Here is a 12,339-nt window from a genome sequence, read left to right on the forward strand (position 1 = left end):
TCCAAAAGATCTATCAAAATGTATCTGTTGCTTAGCAATAAGGAGTATAAAGTATGATAATTTGTTCTTTACTTCAGAAGGGATGTCCCAGTATGCCTCAGACCTAGAACCTCCTAAAACCTTCATCTAGGTAGCAGGCTCCTGAGTCTTTGTAGAGTTCATCTCTTACCCTCTGGCACATATGTGTCTATTCAGACATTCAGAATAACACCATATTCCTGTTTACCAGGTCCAATTAGCGCAATGTCATCAATATAGTGAAGCAGAAGGGTGTTCTGCTAAAATTGAAGATGACCAAGGTCTTTGCAGACTACATTGTGACAGAGAGCAGGGGAGTTACAGTCTTGGGCACAACAGTGAAAGCGTACTACTCCTCTTTCCATATATGAGTGTAAACTGTTTTTGGTTCTCCTTACAAATGGGGATTGAAAAGAACACATTGACAGAGTTAAAGGAAAGTGCCAGAGGCTGTGCTATTCTATCCCTATAAAGATGTGACATCCAGTATAAGAGCTACATGTGAGGCTACCATGTGGTTATGATAACCACATGATCCAACATGATCCAAACTGTTTCTGGAGACAGTAACGCCAGTGGATTAAATGGGGGGTGTAATGGGAGCTACCACCCTGTGTCCTTTAAGTCTTTAAGGGAGACATTAATTTCTGAACCTAAACAAATTGCCAACCTACAGATTCAGGAACTGAATAATGGTTCTAGTTTTAAGTTACTAGATTTGGGGCATGGCTGTCATGTAGCAAAATCTGCACTGAACATGCAAGTTGGGAATACAGAAGAGAGATCTGAACAGGGCATGTGGATTTAGGAGTCATTAGATGATAACTGAAGTCAAGGGAGTAGATGGGCCGGTCCTGGAAAATCATGTAGGGTAAGACAGTTTGAGCCCCCCAAAGCCAACACTACCATACTAAGTTCAGTGACTCCTATCTCAGAAAACGGCCCCAGCTGGAGGCCTGAGCCTTTCTCAGCACACATCATGGTTTCCATGATCTGGCCCTGCCAGCCTCATCTCTCCTTCAGGCACCCTGCACTTCAACAAAGCGGAACTTTCTGATACTCCCTAAATGTGCTGTGCTGTCTTCCTTCCATCATGCCATTGCCCATGTATTTTCTCTTCTCTGCAGTGCCCTTCCTAGCCCCTCCTTCATATGTGTAACTGTCATTTCAGTCTCATATGTCACTCTTCTGGGCAGCCTTCCCTGACCACCCCTGACCGGAAGTTAGATTCTCCTCCTGCCATATATTTTTACGCACCGCCCCTAGCATACATCATGGAGATGATTCGCTCTGCCAGCCCTTCACATCTTCCCCACCTGACTGTGGTCCTGAAGGGCATGGACTACGTCTTTTATGTCTGTAGGCATCTGTATTGATGTATAAGCAAGAATTTAGAGTGGCTCCCTGGGATCAAATAAATCTAAACAGGGTCCTCCTTGGGATGGGGAGATTTCAGAATGGCCAGTCTGAGTGAATGACAACTCTGATCATTTTTTTCTCTCTTCCTTCGATAGAGTGCATAGTAATCACTGTTGATGTACGAATGCAGCATTCATTCTCATACCACTTTCTTTGGTCCCCTTAACTATAGAGACTCGAAATCCTAAAGAGCTATTTCTTCAGACTCCCTTATATTTAGTGTAGCCAATAAGGAGAGGTGGAAGTCTGCTAGAGGCTTCTGGGAAAGCTTTTGCTTTTCTGATCCAAAGGACATTTTGGCTGGCCTCACCCCCTTCTCCCATTTTGCTGCCTGGAATACAGATGTGAGGACTGAAACTTCATCAGCCATCTTGTACCATGAGGCAACAAGCCAGCACACTAAGGGTGGCAGAACAGAAAGCCACCAGGAGTCTGAGCCTCTGATGGCATCTTAGAAGCACTGCTTAGTCTTGAGCTACCCGCCTCCAAACCTCTCCTTGTGTGAGATAATTAAGTGAACTGACTGTGTAAGACACTGTTTGTTAGGTGTTCTGTTGCAGAGCAGAAAGCGTTCCTAACTGAGATGGACTACACAGAGCAGCAGGAACTAACTGCCAGAAGAAGAGTGCTCCAAGTCAAGGTCATGCTACAACTAGTGGTAAGGATAAACCTATCAATTAACAAATACATAGGAGTGGTGTGGGGTGTTTTTTTTTGTTTTTTCAGTTCACCTGTTGGTGCTGTGGGGGAGAATTGGAAACAGAAATGTAGCCTCTGTTCTTAAAGTGTCTACAGTCACGGGGAAGGGGGTCTGATGAAATGCCACACTGCACAGTGTGTAGTTAAGAGCTGGATTTCATAAATTGGAGGACAAGAGGGGAAGCGGCTCAGATGGGGAAGATTTCCTGGTGGATGAGGGCCTTGAACAGGGCTTCAGAAGATGAATGGGATTTGGGTTAGCCCATCCACGATCTCTGCTGAGAGGTGAGTAGGCATAAACAGGTAACATGCTGGCAAGCCACCAGCATGCAGTAGAGGCTTATTAAGTATTAAACGCCCTCCTGATCCTCCATACAAGGTGGTTTAGAAAAATGTTTCTTTCCCTCTCAGATTCCTTTATTCAGCACATTTATTGAGCCCTTACTGTGGATGAAGAACTGCTTTGTATACAACTGTGGGCAGAACATATGCAGTACTTGACCTCAAAGAGCTTCTGTTCCAATGAGGAAGACAGATGACAAAAGAAAGAAAAATGCAGGGCTTTCCTCCCACCGACAAGCTGCTGAAAGGAAAAAAGGCTAAGGGGAAGAAGGTGGTGCCAGCCCCTGCTGTCGCGAAGGTACAGAAAGCCAAGAAGGTGGTAAATCCCATTTGAGAAAAAGTCCAAGAATTTTGGCATTGGACAGGACAGTCAGCCCAAAAGGGACCTCATCTGCTTTGTCAAATGGCCGTATTACACTATTACACTGGGCTGCAGTGGCAAAGGGCTATTCTCTAAGTGCCTGAAAGTGCCTCCTGCGGTTGACCAATTCACCCAGGCCTGGGACTGCCGGACAGCTACTCAACTGCGTAAGCTGGCCCACAAGTACAGCCCAGAGACAAAGCAAGAGAAGAAGCAGAGATTGTTGTCTTGGGCTGAGCAAAAAGCTTCCTGCAAAGGGCATGTCCCCACCAAGAGGCCACCTGTCCTTCAAGCACGGGTTAATGCTGTCACCACTTTGGTGGAGAACAGGAAGGCTCAGCTGGTGGTGATTGCACATCATGTGGATCCCATCGAGCTGGTTGTCTTCCTGCCTGCCCTGTGCCGTTAGATGCAGGTTCCCTACTGCATTACCAAGGGAAGGCCAGGCGGGGCCGTCTAGTCCACAGGAAGACCTGTACCACCGTCGCCTTCACACAGATTAACTCAGAAGAGAAAGGAGCGCTGGCTAAGCTGGTGGAAGCTCCCCAGACCATTCACAATGACAGATACAGTGAGATCCACCATCACTTGGGAGGCAACATCCTGGGCCCAAAATTGGTGACATTGCCAAGCTGGAACAGGCAAGGCTAAAAAACTGGCCACCAAGCTGGGATGAGTGTGCTTTGTTGAGTTTTCTGTACTTAAAAGTAATAAAAATTCTGAAAACAACAACAACAAACACAGGATTGGAGGAGGCAGGATTAACTGAGGACTGGGTGCTTCCTTCCCTTCTTTTAGGCTTCCGCCTTCTCATCTTGGTTGTACATCCAGGTTTCTGTTGCCCAAGCAACTCAACAGGCAACCCTGCTTCCTGGAGTACGTAGGAAGTAGTGGTCTCAGAGGACACCTGCTGCAGGTGCTGTGTGTGTCCTCTGCACGCAGGCCACCTCCATGCCTCCGCAGCCCGCAAGCCTCTGCCACTCCTTTCTGCCCACCCAGAATCTTCACCCTGCACCCCCAACTCCCTCTCGGCATCACACATACAGCCTGCACCACAGCGTCACATTATATTGCCCCCTTCTTGTGATGTGCGGTACAGTCGCCCCAGCCCACGCACTCTGACCACCACACCATTCTGCTCCATTTCCAGGAAAAAGTACTGTTCCCTCACCCTAAAGGGCCCTTTGCTTTCTCCTTCCCCCGGAAGCCCTCCTCCTCTTTGTCCAGAGCTGACTGATCCTACAGTTGATCATCCCAAAGTGGGACTCTGAAGAGGGAAAGGGAACACTATTGATGATCACGTCAGACAACAGGCAAACAATGCATGTGGTCTCCTTTCCAGAGCCCAATGCTGAGGTCTCATGCTTCAGACAGCCTCTTCATCTTCATCTGTCACCTCACCATTTCCCAAACTGGGTTCTGTGGAACATCTGGGGGATATCAATAGGGCTTCACAAAAACAAAAATAAACGAAAGATTCCACACTGAAATGATTTTGAGAAACTCCAAGTTAACCTGAGATAAACAGATTTCCTCACTGCAGGACTTTCCCAAATTAACATGTATTGATAAGAGAAGAGCATGTCATGTCTCCCAAACCCACATGACTGTGGAATCCTCGAGTAGAGAGTATCTCATGAAAATAACACACTTTGAGGAATACCGCCCAAGACAAATGGAATTGTTCCCAGAGCTTAAACTTATCTCTGCCCTAGTGTTTAGTATTAAGATATGAACATCAGGATGGAGATGGGCTCACACTCAGCTCCACCTCTTTACAGCTGGGTATCATTTTGCATCAGGATGCATTTGGCTGCAAGTAACGACATCAGTACCGTGTTTCCCCGAAAATAAGACCTAACTGGACAATCAGCTCTAATGCGTCTTTTGGAGCAAAAATTAATATAAGACCTGGTCTTATTTTACTATAATATAAGACCCGGTCTTATCTAACATAATATAATATAAGACCGGGTCTTATGTTAATTTTTGCTCCAAAAGATGCATTAGAGCTGATTGTCCGGCTAGGTCTTATTTTTGGGGAAACACGGTAGGTATTATGGTCTATTATTCTCAGAGCAACAACTCCTGAGCTAAGCGCTTCCAGCACAGCAGTGTCCTCAAGGACTCAGGTGTTTTCCATTTCTTCACCATGTTGCTGTTTCCTCTCATGGCCACAGGATGGCTTCAGTAGCTGTAAGCGTACATAGCACACACAAACAGACATCCAGCAAAGAAAGGTGTGTCCTCCCCCGTATGTTTTTATCATTTATTCTTAGCAAGGAAGAAGTTTTCCAGATGCACCCCATCTCCACTCCACATCCCTGTAGAAGTCTTCTCAGGTCTCAGTGGCTGGCAGGGTGACCAAACTTCCCTGTCTGCTCAGGACTAAGGTTTTCTGGGACTCAGTACTACCAGTGCTAAAACTGGGACAATTCTGGGCAACTCGAGTAAGGTCATAACTGGGTAGGAATGGACCACATGACTGCCTAAATCAATCATTGGATAGGGAAATAGAATTCTCATTAATTTAGACTAATGAGGGTTTACACCCTGAGGCAAGAGAGGGGGCCAGCTTTCCTGAATATGGAATGATGAACACCCAAACAAAATCTACTTTCTTACAGTGAGGAAAAGGGGGGAAAGCTATTGGGTAGGCAATCAGCCGGGATGCCTTATCTGTAAAATGAGATACAGTGATAATTCTCTCCAAGTGATGTTGTGAGGATAGCTACAATGACACACGACAGTGCTTTACCTAGAGAACGAATATAGTGGCTTTTATTAAGCCTTATTATGTTCAAAACACTGTGCTAAAGGCATTACATGCATTGTTACTACATCCATACATTCTAGGACACAGGGATGTAAATCTCATTTCACAAATAGATTGGAGCCAAGATGGTGGGATAGATAAATACTGTGCCTGCGTCCTTCCATGAACACATTAAAATTACAACGAAAGTATAGATTAACCTGGACAACCATCTGAAGTCTAGCTGAACAGAGAAGTTTTACCACTAAGAATATAAAGAAGAAGCTACACTGAGACTGGTAGGAGAGGTGGAGATGAGAAATGTGCTGGCCCCAAACCACTGTGTGGCAGATGAAAATTGGGAGGGATATCTCAGCCACAGAGATTCCCTACGGGACCCCAGCCCCACACCAGGCTCCCCAGCCTGGAGGACTGGTGCTGGGAACAGGAGTTTGGCTGTGAAAAACTGGGGATTCCGACCAACTGGATGGGAAACCCAACCGTCCTCTTAAAGGGCCGGTGCACAGACCCACTCGCTCGGAGGTACTCACCCTGAGATCCAGCGGAGGGACGGTAACTTGGGGGTCATCAGAGACATATGGGGGGCAGACTGAGGTGTGTGGCTTCGGGGTGTGAGCTGGAAAACAGTCGCCATTTTCCCTGCGTGGGGTCCTTCTCCCAAGCAGCCGGCAGGCGGGCACCATCTTTCCTGTATGGAGCCCGCCCCCTACGCTTACGTCCAAATCTGAATCTGATTGGCCTGGTGGGCTCCGCAGCTCTGCCCTGTTGACTCACTGAGACCCTGCCACACCCAATGCCGAACAGCAGGAGACTTAATTAGCAGCTGACCCTTATTGAAGCCAGCTACTGGCAACAGGAAGCCGCAGATGTCAGTATGTCCTGGCTTTTTGCAGAGCTTACGAAGGCCTGTACTGGTGGCAGCCATCCTCACTTCACAGTGTGGCCTCTCCCACAAGCCTCCAGTTCCAGCATAGGCACCAATCAAATGTGGATTGCTTTGTATCTCCTATGAGGTTGTCCCCAGCCAGTCACAGGCAGTGGGTAACCTGGGCTGGCACCTGAGCCCCTCCCAAGAGGCCCCAGAACCAACACACTTAGAGGTTGGCTTCAGACCACAGGACCACCCAATTAGACCCACAAGTGGCACACCAAAGGGCGGTCTCACTGGGGCGAATTCTATCCCATGTGGTAAGCCCCCCAGCACAGCAGCCTGTAACCTATGGACATAGCCAAATCCCACAGCCAATCAATCTGAGGGTCAATCCTACCCACTGAGATGCTACTAGTAATCAAAGCTCAACTATAACAGGAAGGTGAACACAACCCAAACAAGGGACACTCCTGGAGCACCTGACCAGGGAGACTGCCAGGGCCCCACAGAGCACCTACTACATAAAGCCACTTGGTCAAGGCAGGGAGACATAGCAGATATCCCTAATACACAAAAACAAACACAGAGAGGCAGCCAAAATGAGGAAACAAAGAAATACATCCCAAATGAATGAACAGGAGAAAACTGCAGAAAAAATACTAAATGAAATGGAGGCAAGCAACCTACCAGAGACAGAGTTCAAAACACTGGTTATAAGGATGCTCAAGGAACTTAGTGAGAACTTCAACAAAGAGATAGCAAGCATTAAAAAAAAAAAAAAAAGACATAGAAACTATAAAAAAGAACCAGTCAGAAGTGAAGAATACAATAACTGAAATGAAGAATGCACTAGATGGAATCACTAGCACGATAGATGAAGCAGAGGATTGAATCAATGATTTGGAAGATAGAGTAGCAGAAAACACTCAATCTGAACAGCAAAAGCAAAAAAAAAGAATCCCAAAAAATGAGGATAGTTTGAGAGACCTCTGGGACAGTATCAAGTGTAAAAACTTTCACATTGTAGCGGTACCAGAAGGAGAAGAGAGAAAACAAGGGATCAAGAACCTATTTGAAGAAATAATGACTGAAAACTTTCCTAACCTTGCAAAGGAAATTGACATACAAGCCCAGCAAGCACAGAGGGTCCCACCCAAACAAGGTAAACTCAAACAGCTCCACACTAAGACACATTATAATTAAAATGGCAAAGGTTAAAGACAAAGAGAGAATCCTAAAAGTAGCAAGAGAAAGGCAACTAGCAACTTATAACGGAGCTCTCATGTGATTGTCAGCTGATTTCTCAAAACAGAAAGCATTGGCAGGAAATATTCAAAATGATGAGAAATAAGGACATACAACCATGGGTATTCTACCCAACAAAGCTATTACTTAAAATTGAAAGACCGATAAAGAGCTTTCCAGATAGGAAAAAGCTAAAGGAGTTCATCACCAGCAAACCAGTACCACAAAGAATATCAGAGGGACTTCTTTAAGACGAAAGAAAGAAAGAAAGAAAGAAAGAGAGAGAGAGAGAGAGAGAGAGAGAGAGAGAGAGAGAGAGAGAGAGAGAGAGAGAGAAAGAGAAAAAGAATAATATAATGGCAGTAGTTACAGATTTATCAGTAATTATTTTCAATGTAAATGGATTAAATGCTCTGATAAAAAACAGGGTAACTGAGTAAATAAGAAAACAAAACCCTTAACATATGCTGCCTACAAGAGAATCATTTCAGATTGAAAGACACACACAGACTGAAAGTAAAGGAATGAAAAAAGTTATTTTATGCAAATTAAAAAAATGTTGGCGTAGCAATACTTATACCAGACAAAATAGACTATAACAAGAGACAAAGAAGGACCCAGTAATCCCACTTCTGGGTATTTATCCTAAGAAACCCAAAATGCTACTTCGAGGGGACATGTGCATCCATATGTTCATTGCAGCATTGTTTACAATGGCTGAGATGTGGAGGCAGTCTGGGTGTCTGCTGATGTAAGAATAGATGAAGAATAGGTGATACATATATACAATGGAATATTGCTCAGCCAGGGAAGGGAATGGGTTCTTGCATCTGTAGCGGCATGGATGGACCTGAAGGGTACTGTGCTGAGTGGAGAATGTCAGACAGAGAAAGACAGATGCAGTGTGATTTTATTTATATGTAGAATCTGAAGAACAAAATAAACAAACAAGCAAAACAGGAAAAAAATTCCCATTTTACAGATGTCCCTGAGACATAAAGAGATTAAGTAATTTGCCTAAGACCACACAGCTAGTAAGGAGTAGAGCCCCTTTTCCTTAACGGCCCAGTTGGCATAGTTGCAGTTTCACACTCACTCGTGAGTCTGATTGGATCTATCCTTCAACGGTCTATAAATTTAGTGTCTGTTTTTTTTTTTTTATCTCTCAGCAACTTTTCCAAGCCCAGCCAGGGACAGTACATAGTATGTTTTTAATAAATATGTGTTTAATTAATTCATTAACTAGTTGATTACTCAATTAATTAATGTTTCACCCAGGCTACTGCGAGCTCCCTTACGCAGGGCCCTGCCTTACTGCCTCTACACCACCACCAGCTCCAGCAGCCAGCACAGGGCTGGGCCTGGGGAAGTGTGTAATGAACACACTGGGACAGTGTGTGACAGTGAGTGACAGTGACCACAGAGTTGACAGGGATGCAGTACTAGTCAGAAACAGTCTGTAAGGGAGTGAGGCGAGCAGGAGAGGAAAGGGGAAAGAGCTGAAGGTGGATGTGGTCTCAGGTAACTCTAGCCTTAGCCTACATAGGGAAGGTGGGTCTGGGGTACAAATCATCGATTGCACTGAGGAGTCCTCCCATCTTGAGGCAAGGGAACCAGGCTTTTGTGTGTATCTCCCAGTTGGTCTTCAGTGATTAATGTGTCCTGCCAACTGAACCCAAGACACTAAACCTGGAAAATGATGACGAACGTGTCTCCTCCTCCCTCCAATTCATCTGTCTGCATGACCTGAGGGACTGCTGTTCTGCCTCCCCGCTGCGTTAGTTTCCTTGGGCTGCCCTAACAAAGCACCACAAACAGAGGGGCTTCAGTCAACAGAAATGTGTTGTCTCACAGTTTTGGAGGCCAGAAACCTGAAATCACCGTATTGGCAGGGCCATGCTCTTCTTGGAAGACCGAGAGGAGAATCTTTCCTTGACTCTTGCCTAGCTTCTGGTGTTGCTGGCAATTCTTGGCATTGCTTGGCTTGTGGAAAATCGCTCCAATCTCTGCCTCTGTCTTCACATGGCCTTCTTCCGTGTGTCTCCATATCCAAATTTTCCTCTTCTTAGAAGGACCTCATCTTAACTTAATCACATCTACAAAGATCCTATTTCTAAATAAGGTTAATTCACAGGTACTGGGGGTTAGGACTTGAACATATATTTTTGGGGTGCACAAGTCAATGCACTAACCCCGGATGCCAGTTACCTCTTTTCGATTCTCTTCAACTTGCCTTTTCTGTGTCTGAGGCCAAAGCCTTCTACTGATCCCTCATCTTTTGCCAAAAATGAAGTTATGCTCCTTTATTCCCAGAAATGCACCCTGCCTGAAGCTCTGCAATTTAGACAGCTGGCTGCTTTCACAGTGGCCGAGGGCTCTCATGCTTCTTCTCATTTAATCCTCATAACCCACTCAACAAGGTGAGTATTATTCCTATTTTATAGATGAGGAAATTGAGACTCAGGGAAGGTCAGTGCCTTACACAAAGTCACACAGCAGGAAATGGCAGCGCAGAGACTTGATCCAGGTCTGACTGACACCAGATACCACAGCCTTACCTGCTGTACTCCACTGCCCAACTGCTTCCCTTGGTAGGATACAGGCCAGCCGTCGAGAGGGTCTATGCAAACCCATCTAGCAACTTAAAATAGTCTCATTAAAAACTGTTAAGAGAATAAGAACATAGAATTAGGGGCCTGTGTTTGGTCACTTGGAGGACTCAGGAATAAGCAGTCCCAGATCACACGAAGAGATGAAAACAGGAGCTTAGTTAGGGGCAGTTTGGGGTGACATTTCTTTAGGGATGAATTTTCCAAACTGGTGATATTTTAAAATTGATTTAATGATGATATAATATAAACTCAGTTATTTTTGTCTGTCCTACTTTTATCTGCCCCACTCATGGTGAATATCGTTTTGCATCCGGGAGACTGCCAGTCGGTGTTCTGGAAGCCAGTTGGTTTTATATGATGTTCAGCTTTGGTCACGCAAGCATGATTCCGCCGTGGACATGATTTCCTCTGATTGGAGGCCTAACTGTTTGTCATGCAGACATGATTTTACTGAGCAGACGATTTTCTTCAGTTGAATGAAGTAACATGATCACTATTGAAATATTCCCCAAGAGTTGCCGACCAGCCCTAGGCTCGGCAGAGGATGCAGTCACTCAGACGGGATTTATAATGTAATGACTAACATTTCATTTAGCTGTCAATACATTTTTGCGGCGTGCCTTCTTTGTCTTAGGCTGTGTGCTAAGTATTAAGGACATAGAAATATTTCAAACTTAATGTCTCCCCTCAGAGAGCTCACATTTTATTGGGAGAGTCAGATAATTACAACAAACGGGATCAGTGCTTCAAGAGAACTGTCAGTTCTTAGTTACACAAGCCACAATCCACACAAGTTTAAGTAGAAGAAGAAGAGAATCAGGCTCAGTGCTATACAGCTGAAGGTCAGCCAGCCAAAACACCCAACCACATCAGGGGAATTTTCTAAAGGAAACATCACTAGCCTTCCATCTGTTGTGTGGAAACTATGCGAGGGGCTGACTATTAGAAACTTCATCACGGGTGCCCCTAGAACACCCAGACACCTCCATCACAGCTGCTTTCTAGGTGATCTTACCTACCTGCCTGCAGTTATCATGCCCATTATATACTTTCACCTCCATGTCTTAACAGGGACACCTTCTATATGGAACCCATGTTACACATGAAACCCAAGCTTAGTGGAATAGGGGAAATGTTACTACCTTAGTTTCCCAGGACAGGAGTTGGGCGCCACCTCGTGGCCAAGAGCTGCACTACAGGTCCCATCCTCAGTACCTCCTATCGCGCCCCTCTCCCACCCAAGACTCATAGGGAGCTGATCCCAGATTCTTCTCTGGGGCCCCAACTCATTTGCTCTCCACCCTACCTCCCATGACAGTCCTGCAGAGACTGAGACAGAGACCCTGTCCTGAATCTCCTTCCCCTATCCAAGAAAAAGCCCTTAGAAGGGAGTGAGGCAGAGGGTTTCCAGGTGGAACTGCAGTGTATCGCTTTATGCTTCAGGAGAGAGAATCCAGCAATGCAAATTTCTGTCAGGTAGGAGGGCTCCCCTAACATTCTTGATCTTCCTCACACCAGCCATGCTGCCTCCTGCTCCCCACTTCCCCTCATTCCCTCCTCAACCCCAACTCTCTTGTCTCCCCCAGGTACTGTCCACACACTCCAACCCTGGCCGATTACTGAACCTCTCTGAACCTCATGCTGCGTGGCTACAGAATGAGATGCCAGTACCTGCTTCACAGAATCATTGTAAAGTTTTATGCAAAATGAAACCACTAAGTTGAGAGGGCAGAGTTGCTACAAGAAGCTCTGAGGCCAAGCCTTGTGTTCTCTGACCTGGGGAGGGGTGCCCTCAGGCTCTGTGCAGAGGCACAGCCCCCCCCACCCCCCCCACCCCGCGGTCCCTCATCCCTTGCACCTAGCTTCTCTTCTCCTGCCCCAGGAGGTGTCTCCTGGCAGCTGAGCAGCCACCCAGGGGTGTTCATGGGGTCACAGGGACCCCAACTTCCTGGGCACCTCCTGGTCCTCCCTCTGCCCCCAACCCCATCCCATTGGT

General features: G+C 46.0%; 1 pseudogene; it reads left to right on the plus strand.

Moving 5' to 3' along the window:
* The first annotated feature begins 2,689 nt into the window (after window positions 1-2,689).
* On the plus strand, window positions 2,690-3,515 carry LOC117029739 (60S ribosomal protein L7a-like; annotated as a pseudogene).
* The last annotated feature ends 8,824 nt before the right edge of the window (window positions 3,516-12,339 follow it).

This window comes from Rhinolophus ferrumequinum, chromosome 11 (assembly GCF_004115265.2).
Source record: "Rhinolophus ferrumequinum isolate MPI-CBG mRhiFer1 chromosome 11, mRhiFer1_v1.p, whole genome shotgun sequence".
Classification (NCBI taxonomy): Eukaryota; Metazoa; Chordata; class Mammalia; order Chiroptera; family Rhinolophidae; genus Rhinolophus; species Rhinolophus ferrumequinum.